Source organism: Cynocephalus volans, chromosome 14, assembly GCF_027409185.1.
Source record: "Cynocephalus volans isolate mCynVol1 chromosome 14, mCynVol1.pri, whole genome shotgun sequence".
In the NCBI taxonomy this organism is placed as follows: domain Eukaryota; kingdom Metazoa; phylum Chordata; class Mammalia; order Dermoptera; family Cynocephalidae; genus Cynocephalus; species Cynocephalus volans.
The window spans coordinates 55545451-55572849 of NC_084473.1; positions in this window are offsets into that span (position 1 = coordinate 55545451).

Consider the following 27399-nt stretch of genomic DNA (forward strand, 5'->3'; position numbering starts at 1 on the left):
CAACCCTCTCCCCCACCACTGATCCCCATCCCTCCTAAAAGTTGTTCTTCAAAAGTTGCTCCCACTTTACAACAGTCCGTGGATGCCTTTGCATTTTGAACCTTTGTCATATGATGAGAAAAAGGGAAATTTCATTCCCTGTGACTGCAGTTCTGGGCATTGGTGAGCTTGCACCCTGGCAGAGCGCTGGGAGAAGGTGAAGCAGAGAGAGAGGGAACATGGATTCATTTGAAGATTGATCTGATAAAGAGCATTTTCCTTAACTAATTTGTAAAATAAATTAAGCATAGAAACAAAGATGAAAAAAGAGCACAAAAATAAATCCTTTATTTGCTCAATATTTTCTTGCTTCTGTGTCACCTGGTATTCTCTCTCAAAGTCAGGGAGCTGTCCCATCCTTGATTGTGAGAACGCATCCCACCTCTGAGCCTCTTCCCTGTGTGCCTGGCAGTAGCTGCCACACTGTGTGTTGATGAAGCAGCTCCATTCGGCTCCATGCTCTACAGAGGAGAGGAGCATATGGCCTTGACTGTTAAAAATATTCATGAGTCAAGAAGCCCAGTACTGAAGTACAGCCACCTAAAGGGCAGTTTTCCAGCAGCTCATATTGATTTACAACATGGAATGAAGACCAGATGAAGTTCCAGGAGGTATTCAGAGGAGACAGAATGCAGTGATGCAAGTTAGAATTTGGTCAGTAGGCTGGTGGCATGTTCCTTCTGGAAAGAGGCTTGGAGCATTGGTAGAATATCAAAGTGAGGGATCCCACTTTATGGTCCCATTTATAGACCCAGGATTCTGCTAAAACTTTCCATAGAATTTACCTGAGTAGACTTGGAAATGAGGGTGGCTCCCTTTACTGACTCCCCAGCAACTTTCCTCTTTTCTCCACGGCCAGTGAGAACTCACTTTGCTTCATCCAGCAAACTGCGGGCTCTAATCCCACGCGCCTAGCAGAAGATGCTTCCAGAGATAAGTGTTCATGATTTTTTTTTAAAAAATGGCTGTGGCTTTTAGGGGACTCCTGAAAAAGTTCAGATTGTGCATTTTTGTTATTGTTTTGGTAGTTGTATTTATTTGAACATTTCTGAAAATTTCTATGGGAGAGGTCCTGAGTGTGAGTGTATTTGGCTTCCTGGAGACATTTTATGTGATATGCCAAATACAAGTCTTAAAGAAGCACAGTTAAAACAACTGGGGGCGGGGGGATAAAATGGCTTGGCTCTCAGATGGTCTAAGAGTAGGCAGTTAGGATGACTATAATAATTTCATGATTTAGAATACAATGAACTATTTGCCCTTTGTTCCATCTTTCCATTGTGAATTAATCATTAGAGGGCTCTGTCTGAAGCACTTTTTCCTCACCGTGTATCCTGTTTCAACCCGCCCCATGCGACTGCACCTGACTGTAATTTGGGGAACACAAATTGCAGTGGTTCAGCATTTTGTGACTCCTCTAATAAGTTAATGTCACTCCTATCTTCTGGCACAATTCAATTCAGAAGGGCTGCAGTGTATCATTAATGCATTAAAAAATGTTGTGTTTTTAGGCAGAATACCTGGAATTAGTTGGGAGCCTGATGATCCAAAACAGATTTTTACAGTGCTTGAGAGCCCCGAGGAAGCAATTCTTGTTTAAGCATGAGCGTTATCAGAGTAGCCCGAGTACTTCAAAGGTCTGTGCAGGATGCTTAAAATAGGCACCTTGCCAAACAGAAATGGAAACACATATACGTACTACACTATTTGCCTTACAGAAATTAATTTTCAGCCAGCAGCACCTAGGATTATTTAATATTTATCTTTAGTTGCAGGAAGATGAATCTATTATTTTATGAGTTGATTTTGCTATTTTACCTGAGAGTTTCAGTCAGTCTTTCCAGTAGGAGGCACTCATGACCTCCCCGATGCCCTGCCGATCACTTTCTTTTAAAAAAATTTTAATATTTTAAGTATTTGGAAGCAAGGGGAGATTTCATTTTGCAACACTTGATTTCCCCGGTTGGTTCCCTGGGGAGAAATAATCAGGTTCTTTCAATGGTCCAGACAAATTTTAAAGTCCAGGATTTTATCAATTGAGGAGAGTAGGTGGTGGTAAAAGGTACTGAAGAAACAGTTCTGAATTGCAAGTAAGGAAACCTGAGCTCTAGAGCTCGTCTCTATCTTTGTGACCAGGGATTGTTCCCTTAACTTTTCCAGAGCCTCTGCCTCATCATCTGTACCTAAGTAATTTAGAGTCAATAGTCCTTACAGAGCTGTTTCTCTAGTGACTTCTGTCATTCTAAATGCCACCAAGGCCCTATGGCTCCTCCTTGTGTGGCTAAGATTCCAAAGGATCCTGTGCTATGTTGATTGTTTGCACCTGTGAAATTAAAGCACCAAGAAAAGAATATGTCACTGTGTCAAATAACAAAATGACTGATAGAGTATCAGGGAGACTTGAGTGTATAAAAAGCCACAATATTGCAAAGTATCTTGTAGACGGAAACTGTTAAATGTCAATGGAGCATTGCTGTGTCTGCACTGTCAGCAGACTTCCCTGTGACCACAGTGAGAGAGATGCTAAAATGTCATTTCATGGACCACATTATGTGCTGCTTACGATGAATATTCTGGCCATGGTTTATTACATTTTTGATAAATCGTAACTTGTTGGACCCAAACTTGGTTAGCTTATCTCTAGTACCGTTTGAATATCTTAAAAGACTGAATTTGCCCCAAAGATTTAATCATCATTCAGCAGCGGTCTGTAACCATGTGGTACTAATTTAAATTACTGTAGCAATGGACAAGTCTCTATCCAGAAATTAATAAATGCAATTTATAAGGAATGTTAAGTAACAACTAACAATTTAATGCTTTGTGAGTTTCAGCCAAACTGATTAAATAATTAAAACAGATTTCTAGGGATAGAGGAAGAGATTTTACCATAAAACAGATAAACAGTTTGGGAATTGTATGCATTCTTTTAGACATTTAAGATAATTAAATCCAAAACCTATGTTAAAATAACACTAAAGGTCTGGTTTAGATCAGTAGTGGGAATTGCTAAGTTAAGAGTTGAACACCATCTTCAATGTCTACCCCATTGTTTTAAATAAGGCATTTGGGGACTCTCAGAGCACTGGGTCAATTTATAGAGCATGCTATTGGTGGGACAATATTGGTCTCAAGCACAAATAAATGTATTCAATGCTACTTCCTTCTTGCTGTGATGTTTCTAGGTTTCTACTAAACTTAACTGAATATTCAGAAACCTCTCAGAGCTGTTGTTCAAGCCTAAAATTTTCTTTTGCACTGTTTTCTAATTCTTATTTTCTTTTAAAGTAAAGACATTTAGAGATCATAGCTGTTTTGATTTCACATGTAATATGTACATTTATGAACTTAATACAATTCGTTTTTGCAATAAATTGTTGAGTGTTTATATATGGAAAGGACAGGTATGGCTTTGTGCTGCAAAGATTAATAAGGCATGGAAGCACTCTGTTTTCTAATGAATAATGATTTTGTAGGCAGTAAAAATAGATGGTAGTCCCTTTGATGGGAATGACCATGGGTTACAATAGTGCATATAACTTTTAGGATCATTTTTTTTTTTAGCAATTTGCATAAATGGCTCAAAAAGTGTCCACCAATCATCCTTTACGTTGTATTTGCAGCCTACGAACCTCAGTGGAGAAATACCATTTAACCACCTCTGTCAGGACCTCCCAAATTAACTGCGTGAAAGCCGGATGGTGATATCTACAAGATGGAGCAGAAATATGGAAAACTGTTTCAAAACCACGTTTTTGAGGGGACAGAGTGAATGCTAACTGGCTGAATTTTCACTGAATTGGCCATCTGTTTGGGGGCCAAGTAGATGCAAATTGAATGTTCTACTGTACAATAGGTTTGAAATTCATTATGTTCCAAACTGAACTTACCATACTCCCCTCAAAATTTGCTTTTGCTTATATGGTAACGGTAACCCATCATCCTGGTTTTCCTGGGACTGAAGGTTTTCCCAGAATGTAAATCTTTTAGTGCTAAAACTGGGAAAGTCTCGGACAAACTAGAATGAGTTGATCGCCCTACATTTTAGTTTCTCCTCTTGTCTTTTCTATCCTGATTAATTGTGCTTTCACCTACCCAATCATTCTGGATTTTTCCATTTCTTTCTCCGCATCCAGATTTCCATTAAGTTCCATCAAATATTTTAATCCTTCCCCTTCTCCAGTCTCTCTGTCATTGCTTTGGCTCAAACAATGTCACACTTTTGCCTGAACTATCGAAGCAACCTCTAAACTTAACACCTCACCTCTGGTCTTGCTCTCACTACAGTTTCTCCTCAATCCAGCTTACGGTGATATTTTAAAACATTTCTCCACTTTGGTAAGCCTTCAGTGTTATTTATTGCATAAAATCCCAATTTATACACATGAAAAAGTCCTCCATCTTCTGGTTCCTGCCAAAATCTCCAGGCTCACCTGCATCCACATTCCTTCCTCAACTCTATTCTCTATCCATCCAGATCCACTTGAAGTTTCACGGGAGCAGAATATTCCTTCACACTTTATGCCTTTGGCTATAATGTTTCTTTATGGGATGCCCTTTTCAGCCCCTTTCTCATCTGGCAAACAACTAATTATTTTTCAAAACCCAGTTTTAACATTGCATTCCCTTATGAAATCCTTCCTGCCCTCAAATAAAATTGACTGTGGCTACTTTTGTGCTAGATTGTGCCTTGTACCCTCCTCACACACCTGCAAACATATTACGGTTGTTTATTCAGTTGTTAGTCTTCTCTTCTAGATTATATCCTCTTTTAGTGAAGGGATCCAGATTTTGGTATTAGGTCTGACACAAGACAGACGCTCAGATGTTGGGGAAGTGAATGAAGAATCTGTGTCACTGCTTCATAGAAACCATACTGAGACTGCAGGACCATTTGTGCAGTGAATCTCTGATGGAGTTTGGATGTGTTGTCCCCTCCAAAACTCATGTGGAAATTTGATCCCCAATGGGGCAGTGTTGGAAACTGATTGAGTCATGGGGGCAGATCCCTCATGAATGGATTAATGCTCTCCCGGGGGGAGGGGGGTTAATGAGTGAGTTCTCGCTTTATTAGTTCCTGCGAGAGCTGCTTGTTCAAAAAGACCCTGGCACCTCTCTTGTTTTCTCTTTTGCTTCCTCTTGCCATGTGATCTGCTTGTATCTGCTGGCTGCTGCCACTTTCCGCCATGAATAGAAGCAGCCTGAGGCCTGTGCCAGATGCAGCTGTCCCAGAATCGTAAGCCAAATAAACCTCTTTTCCTTATAAATTACCCAGTCTCAGGTATTTCTGTTATAGCAACAGAAATGGACTAATACAATCTCCAGACATGTTAACAAGGCCATTCTCACATCACCTGTTGAAACTTGAAGTGGTTACTTACCTACTCATGGTTTTACTGTTATATCATCTATTTGCTCATGGAGTCACTTCCAAAAGCAGACTTTGTGTTCACATATTACTATGTGCTGTTTTATATCCTCCCCCCCCCCCTTCTTATGCTGATTAGCTTTGATTCAAGTCTGACAAGCACTGCTGACTTCCTACCCCATCCATTTCTCTGCCCCGCCCCAGGTCTTTATCCACCCAAACAGAACCCTGTTTATTCTGAGGCTCACCGTCCTTTGCAGATCATGTACTTCTGAAAAGGGTGCTTCTCTTTCTAAGGGGTAGCTCTTGATATTCTAAGGCAATCATAGTGACCCCATTCCCCAATGCTACCTAAAATAGAGTGAGGTTTGGCCTTGTGACACATTCTGGCCAGTGAGATGTGAGAGAAATCTGTTGAGTGTTTTTGGAAAGGATATCTCTCACAAGAAAGGTACACAGGAGGAAATGGTCTCTTGTTCTCTGGTTGTTGTTCTATCTATATGTGACACCTAAAACTACTGCGCCCAGCTTGTGATGCTGAAGGAGGCCAGCCTTTAGATGAAGCCCGGACTGAGACAAGCATAGCAGAAAATCAGAAGGAACCCAACCCTGATGTCATGATGGAGTCTCTGATCCTGCCCAGCTAGAGCCCTCAATCTCCTTCTTCTAGACTTATGATTATATTACACGTGGCTGAAAGTTTCATAACTGACACAGGCAAGTCCAGCCTGAGAGGCCCAGGCCCATTTGTTTAATATGCATTTGGTATTTCAAAGGTAAAGATAAAAATGCTTAAAGTGTACTTGGAATAAAGGAAGAAACCAAAATGACTACCTGAAGCAGACTTTAATTCTGTCATTTGTTCAATAAATATGCCGAATGAATGAATCAATGAATGAATATTCTGTTCAAGGAATTGTACTAAGTGCTGATAAGGAACACAAACTCTAGGCAATCATAACCCTTTCTATATGAGCTAATGGTCTAATTAGTGAGCTGGGGCAGTGACCTATATTACTACACAATAAATAAGAAAGTAATGGATATCATAGTCGTGATAATACCATAACATTTATTGAGCAATTACTATGCACCAGGCACTAAGTCCTTCCCAAGGACTTTTTTGCACCAACAATATTTTCTCTCAAATATTTTCTGTAGACTTCTTCACAGCCTAAAAATACTTATATGTGAGTATGCTTTCATAAGTCTCTCTCATTCAGAGAGAGCCATTATCTTTCCTGACTTTGTTTTCCTCTTAGGAGACCACCTTATTTCTCTCTACTTTCACCAAGTTTTTTAAATTAATAAACTTTATTTTTCAGAGCAGTTTTAAGTGCACAGCAAAATTCAGCTGAAAGTACGGAGAGTTCTCTTGTACCCCGTCCCCACACACGTGCGCAACCTTTCCCACTGCTGCATCCTGCACCACAATAGAATGTGTGTTACAATAAGCTGGCACTGACACATGGTGATCACACAAAGTCCATAGTTTACATTAGGGTTCACAGTCAGTGTTGTACATTCTATGGGTTTGGATGTGTATCCACTACTGCAGTAGTATACGGAATAGTTTCACTGCCTTAAAAATCTTTTGTGCTCTGCCTATTCATCTCTCTCTCTTCTCTTTACACAATATCTTAAAAATAAATAAATAAATGGCACCTTCTTCCTCAAGCCTTTGATTCTTCATATCACATTTGTTCTTTGGTACACTGCACTTATTTTTATTCCCTTCACTTTTCTGAAACTTCCTTTAAAAAGTCCTTGTTGCCCATGGCGCTGACCAGTCGGTGACTGTGCTTCTGCTAGTGACTTCTGTCCTCTGCTCAACAGTGGCACCATCCTTCCAGTTTACCCAAGCCAGGAATCTCAGGCCCATATTTCACTCTCACCTCTTCTCCCTCACTTGTTACCACACTTGTTATTTCTATCTTCAAAATTTCTATGGCATACATTTCCCCCGGGAGAATTTGCCCTTCTCCTGCCATCCAGTGGGCTCCCATCATGTCTCCTCTGTGCTGCTGTAAAAACCTCCTAGCTTATCCTCACACCAACCTATCCTGTGGTGATGTCTGAGTAACTTTCTGTAACATCATTCTCTTCCTGGCATTCCACATTGGAAATACTTTAAGAGTGTCTTTTTCCTGCAGAATAGCATCTAAACTCAGCTTGGCCTGTGATTGTCTTCACAGTGCTGGAAAGGTGCTGCCTTCCAAATGTCACCTCTAGCCACTCCTCCTCTAGGACACAGTCTGTGCCCTGAGCATGTGCACTTTCACAGCTCTATGACTTTGCCTAGTATATTCTCTCTGAGTGGAATGCCCTCTCTCTTCTGTCCAGGTAATGAACTTCTACCACCCCGAGGCACATTGCAAATGTTCCTCACTTTCCTATCAATCTTTCTAGACACTTTTAACATATCTCTTTCATCAAAACTATTGTGTTCTTTTGTTATAGTTGTTTGTCTATGTGCCTGACCCCTTCTATAAAATGTGAGCCTTTTGAGATAAGGAGCTATGTATTATTCATCTCAGCATTAATATGAACTGTACCTGGTTCAGTGTGTAGTACTTAATATTTTTTTTTTAATTAAGACTATTGTGGTGATGTGAACTAAGTATGTTGGAAGCTCTGAGAGGGAGCAGTTGGTAAGGGAGTTTCAGTTATTCATTCATTTATTCACTCAACAAATATGTATAGAGTACTTACAACAAGCCAGGTACTCTTCTAGGTACTGAAAAGAAGAATCAAAAACAGATGAATATCTTATACTCGTGGGACTTAACATTATATTGCAGTGGCAGAAGTCAGATGCAGTGAATTTGCAAAGAACCGATTCCATGAATGAGTGAAAAGATTGGGGTATGAGCCATAAGGAATGGTGAGGGTCAGTGATAAACTGGGCATTCCATGACCCACCCAAAGGCATTTATTTAAATTCACATTAAACCAACATCTATTAAATTAAAGAAACTACACATTATCTGGCCCACTAAATATATCATGAGGCCATATTTGGTCAGTGAACAACTCTTGTGGTCCTTGTTGCAAAGCCATCTCTGTTCCACGTCCTGCTTGAGAAGGAGGAAGCAGCAATAGATCCTTGAAACCTGGAAGTTTCTTTAGTGGTCTTACTTCTGTCTGCCTTGATGACAGCTCCTCACTTTGCTTTATCTTCTCTGTCCTGTGCTTGCAGCTTTGTGGTATTTTCTCAGCTGTCACAAGGTCATCCTGAGAAAATGGTTTGCTTGTATTCCTTGGAAAGACTAGCCTGCACTTGGGATTCAAAGACCCTGCAACAAGAGCTCAAGGGGAGCAAAAAGAGCATGGGCCCTCTGGTGTGTTAAAAATAGCTTCCCCAATCATTCTTTTTAATGGATAGGAGAACAAAAGCAAAGTATGCCATTAATATGTGTACGTATGACTATATGGCAGAAAAATGAAATCATATGTTTTAAAGTTGAAAAGGCACTTAAAGATTATTCTAGATTAACCCTCTTGTAAACAGATAAGGAAACTGAAGTTCAGGAATTAGTAGCTTATCCAAAGTCATGTACCTGAATATATTAAAATAGTGTTAATAATTGGCCATCTACTTCTCCCCCATGTTAGTAGCCAAGTGTTTCAAACAATAGAAATGAATTGAAGGTTCTGACCAGGAAATTGTTGTTTTTCTAAATTTCCGTGACCTAAATAACTAGCTCTTAATGAGGAAGAGAGCTATGACAGAGGTAGCTAGAGATGGCTTTTGGTTAATATGAAGGTGGTGTATGAAATGCATTTAACTCCAGCCTGAAAATTAAAGCCAGAGTCTTGCAGAATTATAAATTCTGATAGAGGGTGGGAAAATAGTATTGTTTATTAATTTATTTATTCATCCATGCATTTATTCATTCATTTCATTCACAAATGCCAAATCCTCCTTACTACTTTCTTCTGAGCTACGTGCCATGGAGGACACATGTTACAGACTGTTCCTTCTTCCCTGGGCTCAGAGAGCTCACAGTCCTATGCAGGAGCCAGATATGCAGTCAAATCGTCACAATGCCGTGTGACACGAGAACATTTATGTTATTCCTGAACAAAGGGAAAGCCCATTTGGACTCTGAAGGTGGTTTGCTCCAAGTCAAGAGCTGTATTAAAAATACTTTATGGCACCCTGACAGTGACGTCGGTGCACTAATGATCCTCTGGAGAACCTTTCTCCCTCAAGCAAAAATAACCTGCTTGGAAGATCGTATGGAGAGGTTTTCTGCTTCTTTTGAAGCTACAAAACCCTCCAAGTGACGTACTCTGTGTTTCTGGTATACCGTTCCCAGAAGGACCCAGGCTCCTGAGTCATACGATGGCAGTCATTCTCTGCAGCCGTTGGCTCCGAGGAGCCGGCATTTCCATCGTCTGCAAGAGGAAGAATTAGCTGCCTGCTTGAATCGACCGTATGTGTGTTGGTTGGGAGTTGTTTCGAGACGTACCCCTGACAAGAGCCGAGTTGCCCAGCCAGCCTCCCTTTATCAGATGGGCCATTGCCAATCATCATTGTTCTTGCAAGGTGATAGCAGGAGTTGTTCCCTGTTAGAAGATGGTGGCATTCTGGCAGGGTCACCGTGGTGTTAAGATGCATAGCATTTGTCAGGTTTGCCTAGGACTTCTGGAGGTTTAGTTATGAAACTTGTTAATTGAGCTATAAATATAGCTGCAGCCTTTGCCTTCCAGTAAGGCAGTGTGTTAATTTGGGTTTGGCAGGGGGATGGTGCAAGCTGCCAATGTTATGTTAGGATTAGTAACGTGCAGTACATTTTAACTCCACTTCCCCATGTGCCACGCTTCCCTCCTCTGTTTGTTATCTTTGTGAGGGGAGAGAGAAGAGCAGAAAGCGAGCTCATCCTCACGGACAGCTTGTGTTAGGAATATTTATCTGTGGGCCTGCTTACCACCTTATAGATCTCCAGGTAGAGAGAGTTAGAAAGATAAATAAAGAAAGTCATGTGCACGCCCCCAGAGGGCTCAGCCACAGCTCCTGCCTGAGATGGTGCAGCCATAGTTGCGAACAGGGGTCTGTTGCTATTGGTCCCTCTAAAGTCCCCCTCCCTATATCCAGGCTCTTTCTCTGTACACTAAGGTGGAAGTGATAACAATAAATTTATGTTCTCCTTTTTTAATATGCATAGAATTACATGTGGAATGGAGTAGATTTCTTTGCTCGTTTGCTTGTTTTTTTCTCAAATAGTTATTAAAGGGTAAATGTGTTACTTGCTCATCTGACTGAGAAAATAAGTGAGGATTCGAAACTACACACAGGAATAAGTTCGCTTGCATACTTTGTGCTCATAGAGGAAAGGCAGGGGTGCTTGCTGAGGCAGTTGTCAATCATCATGCCTGTTTAGAGATGCTTGGTAAGTATTGAATGAATGAATAAATGGGTGGGTCTCAGACAGTTTGGAAAGAGTGGCCTTTGCAAATTAATCAGCCAGCTATGTCTGCTTTCTTTTCTTAAAACACATCAGTGACCTGGAAATAGGTTGGAAAAAATGTGGAATCCTGTTTGTTGGCAATGTGGTAGAGGAAAGAACTAACTTGCAACTAAATAGCACCAAATATTTAATTCCTCTTCTTTTTTTTTTTCTAAAGCACCTGGCTTGAGTAGAAATATGAAAGAACGTGGAAGCCTAACATCCTGTGTGGGTCTCTGGAGACAGTGTGGATTGCATTTCCCTGGTTCTGAAATGTTACAGAAAGATCAACTTGAACTAAATATTCTTTGTTTTTCATTCTGCTCTCTCCTTCTTGGGCATGTCTCTCACCTCTGATAAATGGAATTTTTTTACTCCTTTTTATTTTGTTTTATTTAATTGGAGCCCTATGTCTTCCTTCTTGGGACAAATTCTAGAAATGAAGATGTTATATCATGGCCACAGAAATGTGCCCAGTTGTAATGAAGATTGTATTATTATTATTATTATTATTTTTTATAATGGAACTGTAGTCTGCCTCAACTACACCAGCTGTTAATTGTATTGTCCTTAAGTCTTTTGGATATTCATTTGAAACACATTTTAGAACCCATCTGGTAACCTTGCTGCTAACCAACAATTACAGTCTGACATCTGAATACAAAGAATTTGGGACAAGCCACAGTTGTACATGGAAACTTTTAAAACAATGTCTCCCTTAATATATTCTTTACTAAAAAACATTGTGAAGAAATGATTATAGCCTCATTAAATTCTGACATCCTGAAAAACATGGCTGTTCATTCTTTGGAAATTTGTACCAACTTAGTGATTATGAAGTTGAGAGAACAATAATAACAATATAAACCCCAGGTTGCAACAGGCAGTCCACCTTCCCTCCGCTCCACCCCATTCACAAACTTGACACAGCCTGGACCAGTACTTATTCCAACTGTTTGAGGTGGACAGTGAGTGGATGCTATTCACAATGTGGTTACTTTGGAGACTGAAGAATCTGGAATCAAATTGATAGGATTATTAGAGACTGGAGCAGGCTGCTATGGACAGTTGTGGGTTTTGTACTTAAGCACCAGGCCGAGTAGGCAAGTGTGGGCTGGAATCTCGCCCTGGAACTTCTTGCCAAGCTGTGCACCCCAGCCTGAGGCTGCATCGGCCAGGAGGAAAGGGCCTTTCTGCAATTCATCTGCCAGGGCGGATGCCTTTTTGTAACTTGCACAAAGATGCACTGTGTGCTAGAGGTGGCCATGGCTGGAAATTATTGTCAGTGGCAGGGGGTGGGGGTGGGGTCCTGTCTTCCCTATCGCTAGTGTATGTGAAGCACTCCTGGGCTCTACCAATCCCTTCATTAACCCCCCACCCCCACCCCTATAAGTGGGAGGAGGAATGAGTTATTTGGAAGGAGAAATCCAGCCTGGGTAGCTCTGCCCCTTCTGTTGCCTTTCTCTTTAGGGAACCAGCTGCCTGCAGGGAGCACACAACCTTTGGGTGGATGTCGGAGGTGAGGAAGGGAGAGGTGAGAGGCCTGATCCAGACCGGTGATCGTGGAAATGAGGCTCTAGTTCTAGAAAGCTCACCTCCCACCTCTTCTAACCTTGCTTTCTTTAGTAAGAAAGGTTATAATTTGGCCCCCATCTGCTCACTTCTTTGTCTTAGAGTTTTAGTTGGTTCAGAATTCAGGAAAGGAGGTGCTATTTATTGAGTTCTCAACAAAATCTTAGAAACTATCCAATTCCCCATTTTCCCCCACACCCACACTTATAAGCAGAATTGTTCTTTCCAGCAGAAGCCATGAACTAGTGGGCCATTGGCCAGATCCAGCCTACATCATGTGTTATTTGCCATGCAGAGTTACTTTTGAAAATAATTGCACCAACATTTAAAAATGGGATATTGCATGTATACATCAAGAATTCTGCCTTCTTAAAAGATAAAATTGGAAAATCTGGCCACGTTGGGCCTGCCTCTCCATGTGGCAACAGTGAGCTAGAGGTGCACTCCCTTTTCCATAGGGCATCCCCTCCAGTTTTCCTTGTCCCCTCCACTCTCCACTGGCTCCTGGGCTAGGGCTGGGTGTCAGCCACCATTTATCATTCCTCTCACAGTGTTTGTTTTGAAGTAAATGAGTGCCTCCTTATTCTTATGTCCCTTTCAAAAGTAGACTAGGAAGGCTGCATTTATGAAGAAATACGGTAGGAAACAAATGTCTTTATGGAACATTATTTCCTATGTTAAACACATATTCTTCCTGGATGATTCACACATTATGCTACCTACCTGGGCTTCTGTGGATATTTGGGATTTCTTTAGCATTTCTTAGAGAAGGTCTTTATGTTTCTCTTAAAATATAACCAATGCAAAGGAATTTGCTGCTTTCCTAGCCAGCCCACTCTATTATCTGGAAACTCTTACCTTTTTTAGCTTGATACCCTGCTTCCTGCACTTTGCACAAAATGGTATTGGCTCAGCCATTTGGAACCAAATGAAGAAATATTCTGCTGGTAGTTCTTAAGTTATTCACTAATGTTTCTCGTTCTCTTTCTTCTACATGCGGTGGAATTTCACTTCCTCCAAACCCTTAAAGGTAACCATGGCAGAGTGACTTGCGTTGGCCAATGAAATGGTCACAGAAGGGACAGGTCATTTTCAGGAAAAACATTATAAAAATTAGTGTGAAATGAACAATTCACGTCTCTTCTTCCTGCGCATGAACTTCAGATAAAGGAGGCTTGTTCAGCCTGTGTCCCTGAGCGAGTCAATACCTCCCCTCCTGATATCAGCGAGGGACATGTAAAGTTCCCACCTCCACTCCAGATCGAAGATGGACAGGTAGAGGTGGTGAGAAAAAAAAAAAAAGAAAAACCAGGCTTCGTTGTTTTAAGTCCCTGAAATTTCAAGGTGATTTGTTAGTGTTGCAGACCTAGTCTATATGGACTAATATACCTCTCCTTCCACGTGGCATTTCTGGCATTTGAAAATCATTTTATATCTTTATTTTATGTTCCTCTGGGATAAACTTCCATTTGATACATGCATTATATGTTTTCTAAATATGTGACAAGTTTCCATACCACTCAATTACAAGAAAATCTCTCCAAAGATGATTATTTCTGTGGTCAGATCTGCCAACAGCTGCAGAACACTCCAGAACAGGGAGTAAAATCTGCCTCAAGACGAGGAAAAGAACACTGTGACCCATTCCTTATTTAAGAGTATGTCACATTGGGCCTGTTCACTATTTTATCTAGCCCTGAGTTGTCTCTGATAGGGTCACCAAGAAACATATCATGGAAAGCACAGTTGCTGTCCACAGCTGGGAAAAATTATGGGTATTCTTCAAACCTCCCAGCACCCCACTGAGTTCCTGCCATGCTTGAAAGTGTCCAAACTGTCCTTCCATTTGCGGTGTATTTATCCTTTATCAGAAGCTTAGACTTACTTGGTGGTTTGCTGACTAGTGGGCAAATGAGTAGTCCCTTTATTGTTTCTGAACAATGCCTTCCAAAATTCAGGAAATACTCTCTAGTTCTAGTACTCTGATAATTTTATATGTTTGAACTACATAACCTGCTATTATATGAACCTTTTCTGTCCTATCAAGAAAAGACTCTCTTTTCCATTTGGGGGTTATTTACAAAGATTTTAAAACATTCCTAGTAATTCATCAGAATTAAAATAGTATATAATAGACTGATTTTTAAATAAATTTTCATTCATGAATCCATCTATTTGTCTATGTTAGTGTCTCCTTTTCTGTTTCTGTCCAAATGTGTGCTTGGATGGTGTGAGAGTAGCAAGGAGGAGCTAAATGAGAACCACAAAGAAGAAATAAACTTCCTTTGTGCTTTTCCTTACAAGTCTCCCCCGTCTCCCTAGTGTCTATTCAGGTTAATGGAGAGACGAAGGCTGAAGGTTCTGAAGGTCAGTGTGAAGCACTGGGCACATCCCAGGTGTTTCAGTGGGAAAACCGTTTTGATCTCCCACCTGCTGATTGTAACTTTGGGCAACACACGATAGAAAGAACTTGAAATTCTGCAGTAAGAAGGTTCTAGCTCCAGTTTTGGAGGAAATTAGGCCATTTGGTTTATCTAAGCCTCACTTTCCCAGTTTGTAATATTTTTACTCGACCTACTGCATGATGTGACCTCAGTCAAATCCAGCATGGGAACATTCCCTTAAAGTGGACTGCTCTGAGTGTGCCAAACTGTTTTAATTACTGTTCTCCCAGGGGGCACGGCAAGTAGAGGCATATTTTCAGAAAGGGATGATTTTTCCAATACTTTTTGGATGGACCCTGTTGGCCTCTGCCTTTGCCATCTCTCTCTCCACAGCCCTTTTCAGGGCACAATCCCAAAGAGTCTTAGGGAGACGTGTTTCTTGCTTCCAGTAATCTTCACTTCTTCTCCCACTTTGAATTGAAGCCCCTGAGGAATTCAGCATCCCTGTGCCCCTGCACACACTTTTTCCTGAGTTTATGTGGGAAATTCCTGAGGTCAAATGATGAAGAAAAGCTAATGTCTGAGATGGCAGGGATAGCTTCTGGTTGTGCTCAGAGATTGGACATTTTGGCATGAGGGCATTCCAATGGGAGGACCATAATACCCTGGGGACACAGAGGCACTAGAGAGGTTGCTGAAAGGGTACCCAGGTGCTGTGGGAAAGGGAGGTTTCTAAGAGCTGTCGGCAGGCCACTTCACCACCAGCATCTCCTTTCTCCTTTCTGCATAGTGGAATGTATCCCTTTACTGCATTTCCCCTTTCTGTGCCCAGGGACAGGTTTTTTCCATTTGCAAATCAGGCAAGCATGACTTAAGGATCTTGAGTACAATCCTGATAACTGGGCATTTGGTAGTAGTATTTTCTTTGGGCAGGGACTAGCCATTTTTCAGTTTATTTTCCAGATTGTGCCTTGAGGTTTCCAGTGCATTACTGTGAGGGTCATGTAGAAATACCCTCTTCTGTCAAGCTTTGGTTTCTGAGGTGTGAATTTCTATGAATCAGTGCTGCTGTCTTTTTTCTCATTTTTTAATGAGAATTACATGGAAGCCAGACCAGTGATGTTGTGGACAGAACTGGTGAAAGGAGGAAGAAAGAGGATTCCAGGTGATCCAGTCAATCGTCTCTGGGAAAGCAGATTATGGGTGAAAACTTGGATATAAACGAATCAACATATATTACCTTTTTCTATGTTCTCCCATCATAAGCGTACTCAGTGTAATAAGAATATAGAAGCCAGATGGGCAGATGTTGTGATCTACGCTTCAGATTTATTTGCACTCTCTGGAGTCACTGCTTCTCTAACCTTGCTCTGCCCGGCATCATTCCTCATCCTTCCAAAGTAAATAAATGGAGTTCTTCTCAGCTTTTTCTCTTAATTGGCTATCAAAATTTGAGGTGTCACCCAGACTTCAAAGGCCCTCTGACACTGTTTTATGTACACGGGGGGTTGTCCTGCTGTCCTTGACCAAGTCTCCGCTCTGCTATCAGCAGTCTCCAAGATGCATGCAGCCCCACACGCCTTCCTGCCTGGCTCCCACCACGAGCCTCAGAGATGGCGAAGCTCCTGGCCTCTGTTTGTATATAGAGCTGTCTCAAATGCATTCGGGATCTCTTGAGGTGAAAAGAGTTATATAAACAGAGAATGTTATTATGGATTCTTACTACAGATGGAAATGACTGGGTATTCTCAAAATAAATAACATTTCACATTTTTATAGATATGTAACATAATATGCATGTGTGTGTGTATTTATATTCTTTCCATCTTGAATACACAGCTTCTCCTTCCTCAGCACTTGGATAAGCCATTCATTTTGCCTCCTGCTTTTTTGATTCTCTTCTTAAGAATTCATTTAATTGTTGCCAGCATTTGGAGTTAGGATGAAGCGGTTATAGGCTTCCTGCTAGCTCCTGCCAGATAAGCCTGCCGTGGCTATAGCAGTTAGAAGAGCTGAATGCTGAAAACACTTAAGTTCTGTTTTTCCACTTCCCCTCTAAAGAGAGATCAATCAGCCTGTGGCTCAGCATAATTATAAATGGAAACTTCCTAGAAGAGGTGCCCAGAGTTAGAAGATTTGATGTAAGGCACCTAGATCCTGAAGTTGCTTGTTTAGATATTTTGAGTGTCCCCCTCCCACATTTATTGAATCTGCATATATATTTTCTTTGAGTTCTGAAGGGTAAAACATGCCATGTCTCATTTACATTGAGTTGCTTTTAGTAAAACAAACAGGTGAATGAATGAGAGGGTTATCAATGTCATTCCCACAAGGAAAATCCTAAGTATTGGGACCCCATGCCTAGGGTTTGCAGAAAAGAGCAGAGCCAAAGACTTATCCTGAGCCAGGGAAGAGGAAGGTTGGCATCTGCAAGTCTGGGCAACACAAGGCGGACAACAGCTGGCTTTGCCAGCTCCACCTGGCTCCAATAAAGGACTGGCTAGCATCCTTGGCAGTGGCTGGTGGGAGAGAAGACAGAAGCCAGCTGCCCCGAGGCTGGCCAGTTCTGGTGGAAGGAGGGGAGGAAGGAGAAGTTGCTAGGTGAGAAGGCCTCAGGCCCTCAGGATGGTGCTGAGAAAATGACTGACTTGGGGGAATTCAGGCCAATTAGAGAGTGATCCTTTCACACCCAGCCATCTGGAGTTGCCTGTAAGGGGACTGAGCCTATAATTGGGAAGCTAACCTAAATGACAACCTCCAAATTTTAAGGGGATTTGATAACATTTTAAGCTAAATTTTACTAACTGTCTAATATATAAATAAGCTCTTTGATAGGTGCTGAAGTCAATAACGATAATAATCATAATAGTGAAATAACAAAATAGTGATGATGGTAATTGCCAACCTTTAATAAGCACTTACTAAGTGCCAGATTCTTTTACATGAGTCAGCCCATTTAATTCTCACAATCTTCTATAATATAGGCATTATTATCATCATACTCATTTTAAAATGAGGAAATCATGACTTAGGGAGATTAAATAATGTGCCCAAGGTCACAGCATTGGGTGATACAGCTGGGATTCAAACCTAAGCAGTTCAACTCTTAATCTCTATTCTAGACTAGGCTGAAAAGTATAAGGTCTTGTTTTTAAGAAACTACTAATCTAAGTAAGATAGACATAAAAGAAACTACATGATAATGGTGGTGAAAATAATTAATAGTAATAATAATAATACAGTAGAACCCCACAGTATTGTCCTCTGCAACAAAGCAACTTCGGATATAACCTGATTGAACATTGGATTTCATTCCTGGCTTCAAACTCACCTATACTCAAAAATTAACATACAAAAATTCAATCTGTATTTTCACGATTAAATTTTTTGGATCCCATTCATAGTGATATGGAGGAGTGTCACTGTATAGTTATAGGATAGTAATAGTAGCTGATTTGAACAGTATACAGGAGTAGCTGATATTTAGAGACCATATACCATGAAGTCATTAAGTCTAGTTCTTGTAACCACCCAGAAAAGTACCTAACGTTATCCCTGATGTGCAGATGAATGCAGTGGAGTTTATATGATCTGCTCAAAGTTCAGACTTAGTAAAGTGTATGAGCTGGGGTTGAAATGGAAACAGGATGACTCTCAATCCAATGCTTTCTTCAGTATGCCACCCCTATTGCCTCTTTCCAACAAAGAGGGATATATGAAAAGATTGCACATGGTACAGATACACAAAGGAGGAAGCCTATTTAATTTCATGGAAGGGGTTTGCTTTGGACAGATGAAGCTAATATTTACTGAGGGCTTATTTTTTATTTTATTTTTTTTTTTTTGTCTTTTTCGTGACCGGCACTCAGCCAGTGAGTGCACCGGCCATTCCTATATAGGATCCGAACCCGCGGCGGGAGCGTCGCCACGCTCCCAGTGCTGCACTCTCCCGAGTGCGCCACGGGCTCGGCCCTACTGAGGGCTTATTATGTGCCAGTCACTCTACTGAACACTTAGTATGTATTCTTTTATTTAATCTTTGTAAAAACTGATTCAAGCTTTATGAATGAATAGGAACCATCCAAAGGGACTGTGAGAAGAGATGGCAAGAGAGAGTCCAAGCAGAAGGAATAGTATGTAAAAAGGCATAGAGGCATGAAATATTGTGGTGTGTTTGGGAGAATTAAAATCATTTTGGTATTACTTGAGCATAAAAGGGAATACAGAAAGGGAGTTTGTGGTTGTGGGGGAGATGGAAGATAGTGGTGTTGTGGCGGGGGTGGTGGTGGTGGAAGATATTGGTGCCTGGAGATGAGGTTGTAGGTAGAACTGCAACATCCTGGAGGACCTTGGACCAAGTGGCATGGATCTTGTTCTATAGACATCACGTGGGTGGTAGAATGAAGGAAGAAACAAGTCCAAGTAGAAATTTGATTTTCTCAAAAAATCTTGAAAAGTAGAGCAATTATTTCATTTCATTTAAACCAATAAAGAAACTGACGCTCAGTTAGAAAGTTGAAGGAATTTAGCCAAGACCATGAAGTTTGCAAATAGCAGAGCTGGGCTTTGAACTCACTTCTCTTTAGCTTAAAATCCCACATTGGTTTTATAATCCCAAAATGTCTTGCTTGAAGTAGCTCGGTTTCAGAGATTGGCAAGGAAATGAATAGAAAGAAGGTGGACAGAAAGTGCTCAGCAACTTCAGATCTGCTCATCCAAGACCGTCCTATTTTCCACAATAAATTGCTTTCGTTTTATAGATTTTTATTAAAATTACCAATATTACTATTGTCACTATGAATTTTTTAAAATGTCAGTCAAGAAAGATGATGTAAGATGGAGTCACAACAGCATGAGGAAAATGACCAATTCAAATAAAGGTGGGGCTTCTCTCCCTTCTTTCATTATCTAGGCTGCCACTGTTTAAATTTAGAGAGTAGGGCTGCCAGGAATTGCTGGTGCAGGTCGTGCATGCAAAATGATACCCAGTGAGGATGAAAATCTTACCTGCAGTCTACTAAACTGTCCCAGCACTGAGCTGTCTCCAAAGAAAGGACCCATTTTTCTAAGCCATAGAAAGGTGCCATATGGGTTAACAGAAGCCATCCTTATGAAAAAAGCATCAATAAATTGGCAGTTCCCAAGAAAAGTTTGACCTAGTTTCTATGTTTTATATCAAGGAGCACCACTGTAACCATTGTTTGCATAGTTTCTACAATGATAGCATTTAACTTTAAATTTAATACTTTCAACCTTTACCCCAAATTGTTGTTAATCCTCCCATGCATTTGATATTCTTGACTGATGATACTCCATATTACTTTGATCTTGTTTTTACTTAGGAGTCAGAGGATTCAGTCTTCTACTCAGTATTTGGCTGAATTTTGCCTTGTTGGTTACTTTCTTAGAACTTTAGTCAGCTTTGAATTGAGCATAATAATACCTACTTCACAAGAGTGTTTAATGGGCAGTGTCTGGCATGGAGTGAAGGCTAAAAAGTGGTCATGATTATTGGTGCGTTATGTAGTAGAGAGTCAAGTTAACACAGGTGCATCTTCACCCAATCTGACTGGAAACTGCTATCACTAGATCCTCCGAGTGATCCATTTACTCCAGGGACAAATAATGGATTATGGATTCAAAATGGGGAAGGACCAATCTTCCAGGTGGCCTGACTCCATATCACCTCCAGACCATGTTTTTTTTGCTAACCTCTTTTGAATCTTTCTTTAGTGGAATTCCAACTCAACATCCACTTTTTATTAATATAATGTGTTATATGTATAAAGCTACACATTAATATTGCATATATTTATTGAGATGGTTTATTAATATAAAATCTAAGTTGTCTCCTTCAAATCTTTGTTCAAATGAACCTTCTCAATATAGTCTATATGACCATTTGGTATAAACCTCCACAGAACTTCTCCTCCTTTCCTGCTTTTTTTTTTTTTTTCTCTTTAGTATCTCTCACCTTCTAATATACTATATAATTGATATTCTGTTCATGTTTCATTTTCCTCCCCCTGACAGCTAGAATATATGCCCCATGAGGGCAATAATTTTGATCTTGTATATTAATAGCCTTTTCCCCAGTGCCTAGAACAGTATCTGAAATTTAGTAGGAGCTTAATATTGAAGAAAGGAGATTATATTATTGTTGCTTTTCTCCCTTAATTTTCAGGAGCTGATAGCTTACTTATTTTATATAAACTCATCATTAGGATGTTCTTTTTTTCTGGTAGCCAAGATACAGCTCCAGACACATAGGCCCTAGTTAGCATTCTCAAAATTTTACTTGACCCCTCATTTATGAAAACCAAAGTAATTTCTCAATTGTCCAGAGTGATGCTTTTCCTCCTGGGATAAGCGGCCTGAAGGTTGACTTTTTCTAATTCATGAAAAGAAATAAAATTTAAAAGTATCTCTTCCATCTATGATTTTCTTCCCACCATATTATTAGAGATCTCTAAGGTCCTAATGTCAATCTGAGGAATTGTGTAATGGATAGTAATTAAACTTAAATCTTGACTGAAACAATGTGGTGATATTGCTCTGAAAGGGAAAAGAAAATTTAAAGTTTGTCTGTTCCAAATCTCTCAATGTAAAAATTGTCAACCCCATGTGTGTGTATTTCTTTTTAAAAAATGGTTATTTTGAGCAAGTAAAGAACTTTAATTTTGTCATCTATGCATAATATTAGTATGGAAATAATGAGACTTTTTTTGGTGATCTACTGAATTGTCAGATGCTAGTTAACTGGCTAAGGCAGAGTAGGGTGACAACATTTTTTTTTACAGTCTTTTTTTCAAAGTAATGTAATGGAAACACAAATAAATTACAATATGTTTGTGCTAAAGAAACATTTAACAAGACAACATATAGATTTGTGTGGGTTGAGTGGGAAGATGGGTAATTTTCTTATAGGGAAATAGAGAATGGTACATTATTCAAGGTCATGGACAGCTTAATCACATAAAAACAAAGAGGGACATCCCATTTTATTTGTTGACATCTTGCTTTTACATTTTATCCTGGAACCTTATCTTATTTAATTAACAATGGTTTTTCTTTCCCTCCTTTTGAGTAACTGTTTTTCATTCCTGAGTTTAGAGGTGGGAAAAGGCTTAAAATAACAGTGAGAAAAATATGAGAAAGGACTAAGCTCTCTTTGTCTGCAGGTTATAACCTGTGTTTATTATTATTTAAGGGGTTAAGATACAGCAGCGATGTGTCCAGGAAAAAGGGAATCGTACTGGTTTGTTCTTGTGTGTAAAAAGCATTTCAGCCCAAGCAGAGTGAACTTCCTAGAGTTCTACCCTCAGCTGATGGAGGCTGAGCTTGTGTTGTGAGCAGTGCATATTATTGTATAAAATTTACTGCAAAAGGGAGTGATATGAATAGAGAATGTATACAGTAGCTTACCGCATGCTAGCAGGTCTTTTCTGGGCTCCTAAATGTTAACTGGATAGTCATGTAAGTTATTACACTCATTAAATTAGGCCACAAACAAGTCAACAGTGATTCAGCAAAATGGCTTTGTTTGTATAGTGCAAGGAAGTCTGATAGATATCCAGTCACACATTTATGGCTAAATGGATGAAGATTTTAACATTACAGCCTAATAAAAACCCCATACTGTGTGATTAAATAAGAGGGAAAGCAGTAAAAAAGAGAACGCGTAATGACGGTAACATGTAGGTCAGTTACAATTTAATTGTCATTGCATTTCATTGCTAACATATCAATTCTCTGCTGCTTAGCTGAGCAGAAAACAACAACTTAACATGTACACTGGGCCCACTGACGAGTCGTCAAACCCCCACTTCCATCACCTGCTTTTGACTACTTCCTTAACAACCACATGAAGTCTTCCTGCTTTAATAGGATAATCTTGCTGAAAGCTCCTGCTGATTGTTTCTTCCTATGTTCAATGCATCAGTGATCAGTAAATTTACTTCACACTCTACATAGATGCTAAAATTAGATTGTTTGCATTACAACTTTCAATACTTCTGCAACAAGAAACACCTGCCTGCAGATTTATATTGTTTTGTTTAACGGTTTAAAATAAAGATAGCCTCACAGTGGCGATACCTTGATGTACTATATTGGAGGCACACAATGGCTGATCATTTTTCTTACTTATCCAATTTGTACTGTATTTCTCGCCATATAAGGTATAGCTTCATTATCATTAATTGCAGCTTTAGAAAAACCGAGGAAGTATTTATTCTTGCCAACTTTGCTGCAATTTTACTTATTCAGTGCAACTAAGAAAAGGAGGGGGGTAAAAAAGCACTGTATATTTAACTTCTTTTTTCCCTGAATCTGGATAATTCACACAGATCTCAAAGGGGCTTTGGCACCTTTTTTAAATGTTAGCTCTAAAGAATTGTCTGTCTAGCACACTTATGCTGATCTATAGTAAAGACTTAACTGAGTACATAACCAAACTATTAATTCAGGTGCCTAAGGTGACATTTTTTATCCAGCTTAGTGTCGTCTATTCCATATAGAATAGAGCACAGCTCTTGGTATAAAAACGATCCAGCAGAAGCTAGATAACTTTATTAGAATGATTAGAAACATCAACAATTTTTTTTTTTCTTGTTCCGAATCTCATTTTAATTCAGGTTTCTGGGAATCGGGCCCATAGATTCCAAATGTCACTAGTGTGCTCTACTGGTAGATTTTCTTCCCTTTTCACCTCATTGTACCTGTTTAGATAGAATCACATGTCATCTAAAGGGCATGGATAAGGGCCTGGAATTCAAGATCATGGACAAGCAAAGCAAAATCCCCAGGAATGAGCTCTATCTCCAGATTGGTGTCTAAAGGCAGTCTCTAAGCAATGGGAGTCATTGGGTGTGCCTTGGTGATTTGGGAAGGGCCTTGTGGTTACTTTCAAGACTGGCAGCTTATGAATCTCCAATTCTGACTTAAGAATCAGAAATGAGTAGATACTAATCCAAGACTATTATCATTATGAAAATGTTTATAAGAGCCTCCTTCCTTGTGTTCACCCCTTTCCTCTTTATTCAGTATGGACAGAAATCCTTTCTTTGAGTTCAACCAGGGAGAAGACCAAAGTAGTACAGTACTTTTGGTTTCCATGGTGCTACTTATAAAGATTATGCAAAGTGCTTAATGAATAAGTAACTCCTCTTAACACTTTGCGGATGATACACTTAAGAGATTTGGACAAAAATAACAATATGAATAAAAAGTTAGCAGCAGTGCTCCAAATGCCTGATTTTCTGTATGCATCCCTGTCTACTCAACTGCACCAGGAGAGTGGCTGTCTGATATCAACATTTACTAAAAACCAGTACAGGCCACATTTGTTCCTCTACCATGGGCCTCTTCTTATCATCTTGAATAATCATGCCTAGTGGAGTTGGTGGCACTCATCCCATCTAGGGAACGAATGCTGGCAATATGCGGAAGTTGCTTATCTAGGTAGAACATACGACAGATATCCCAACCACTGAGGGAGAAGGCTGAGGGGGACCTGTCATCTCAGGACTATCTGATTAGATTTTTTATTGATGGGGGTTCTCTTCATCCTTTTAATTCATTTGTTGAGTGTTCATATGTATTTTTCCCTGTCTCTGTTAGAAAAAGATTCATTTTCATGAGTAACATATATTATCCAGGGGGGACAAAAGCATCGATTTTTCCATAAAAATGAGCTTTGTAGATTTACAAGTGCCTGGCCAGCTAATTATAGAAATGTGATAAATTCAAATTCACAACAATGGATTTAACCACATTATTGTCCAAATAATTCATTTAGCCATATATTAACTTATCTGAAAGTAGCTGGACAAAGAATTGGAGGAAGCTGAGTTTTCAGATTATATTTTCCAAACATATTTACCATTTATCTAATTTTTAAACCTTGACCAAATAATGCCGTATTCATTTTTATCTTTGAGTCAAAAAGAACTTGGCAAATTTCCTAATGACAAACTCCATTCAGTGACTTGGAACATGGATTCATCACCCAGAATATTAGCTATCTTGATTCTTGATGCTACTTAGCTGCTTTAAATGGTAAGGCCAATCAATGTTCTCTGGGGCTATTTTAGATTTGTCTCTCTCAAAGTGGTAGGAAATTATGTCTAGGCATGGGCTGAGGGAGGCAGCGGCCCACTACACATCATCTGTGTGTGTGTGTGCACGCATGCACACGTGCAAGTGCACATGAGTGTGTCTGAGGTAATGCTTGGTTTGGCAGGCTGGACTTCCACCTTCTCCAACAGCTGCTTTCAGCTTATCTGAAACCTTGACACAATTTTTGGAAGCTCATTAGACTTAAGAGTGATTGCAAATGAAAGAGGATGCACGGTTACTCACTGACATTCATGCCTGCTTTTTAAATCTCATGCTGTATTGTCGCGGATCTTGATTTCACACTCAGATGCTTAACCCCACATTAATATGTGTCTCCTTCCCCAAGATGAACAGAGTTGCCTTCCCTGCCTCGCATTATCATACCCTGCCAAGAAAATGGACTGCAGGAAATTTAGGGGGGAAAAAACAACAGACATCTCAAAATGTTAACCATGCTTTTTCCATTTATTGTTTAATGCAGTGTGTATTGTTGAGTGCCTACTGTGTACAGTCCTGTACCATGCACCATGTAGGTTCTTCTGGGGAGCCGGGTTCTCAAATAAAATGGCAGGTATTTTCATCTCTCTAGGGTCATGCCATATGTCTATTTCTTTTTATCTTTCCTTATTAAATTATGTTTACCTGAATACATCAGGTTCATTTCACCTAGGCAAGATGTCCCATTAAGCACAACAAGTAGAAGGCTGCAAGATTAATGCCCTTCTTGAGCTTGAATTAATGTGTCAGCATCTTTCCAGACCTGGGACCAGAGCATGTAGGAAGTATTCCATAATGGACCTTAGCCTCTAACTGAACTGCTCTAATATTATTCCTATAACAAGACTACTTTTAAAGAGCCTCATTATTGGCTTCATTAGATATGGTACTTGCATCAGTGGCTGTAGTTACATGTATAATATAGGAGAGGTTAACATAGCATATTTTTTATGTATTATATGGCATACAGCTTGAAGTAGCCAAAAGGTTTATGGCGATGTAATTGGTAGTTAGTGTGAAATTTGTAAGACAAATAGACAATATCTAGGGTAACCCCTCTAATCCTCTTCTTTCAGTTTTTTACAGCCACCAAAGGGCCTCATTAAAACAGCAGTCAGCACCTTAGTGAAAAGATACAGTGCTTAGAGTGCCCAAATGTGACAGAAAATCTGCATTTTGTAAATCTGACACCTTTGATAGATTATACAGTGTGAAGCCATTTTTTCTAAGCATTGTGATAGTGCTTAAGGTTCTCTTCGATCCAACTTTGCTATATTCACTAGCTATAACAATGTGAAAAAGAGTCGGTTGAATAAAATGAAGCTTAGAAGGTAGAGAGGAACCTTTTTGTAGGGCACAAAGCTCTTTGCATGCAAAGGGGCTGGAACGCAGCTGTTGGCATTTCCAAGAACCACTTAATCTTGGAGGTAACATTCCTTTAAATATGAGGATGCTGCTTATGAATACGCCAGTATTTATGTGAAACAAACCACACAGGCTTCCAGGACAGAGGACTAGTGGTTTTATATTCTACATGGGAAAGATTACTGGCTTTTCTTTCTTCCTTCTTCTTCTTCTTCTTTTTTTTTTTTTTTTTTTTTCATATTAATGGGTTACAAGTGTAGCCAGGCTAAGGAAATTAATGAAAACCTTACTCTTCGTGTCACAAAAGAGACCGGTGAAAGCTGAGACTTCAGAATGAGGAGGTCCAAAGCAAAAAATGCGAAACTAGGCAAATCTTCTAATTTAGCTCTAGGTGGCTGCCATAGCAGAACGGGACCTATGAAATTGACACCATGAGCTGTAGAAGCATTACTGCCCTTATCCAAAGCAAAGAGTGCCTCCTTCCCAGACCTCTCTGCACCTTCTCCCCAGACAGCAGGAGCATTTGGCTTGGCCCTTTCACTCTGAGTCTAGTCCCCAATGCCCCATTCAGAAAGATTTGTATGGATAACTGACAACACAGACGGAAGCTTCCATTGGAAGAACTATAGAAGAAACGGTCTTTAAAAATTCTATTATATGTAAATTTACACTTTTACTATAGCTATAGGGGAAGAAGGTATAAAACAAGACGTCAATATGATTCCTGTCTACTTTGGCCCAAGATTTGAAAATGTTTACTAATTATATTGGGTCGGAATAGAAAGATGACTTCTCTTGAGTCCTCTGTGTCTGCCTGTGATTGAACTGTCCTTGTATATACATTTGCAGCATTTCCAAGAAAGGTAGAACAACCCATTCTCCATTCTCCCAAACTTTCCTTCTTTCTGGTCAAATAATATTAAAATGAAGTATTTTTTTGTTTGTAGAAACTTCCTAAAATATGCCCAGAACATTTCTACCTTTATGCATTTTATGATGAGTGCACACTGCTTAATATAGTAGTACAGTATCTTTATTAAAGATTGAAAAAAAGAAAAGATGATTAAAAATCATTTTGTGTTATTTATGTTTTTAATCCATA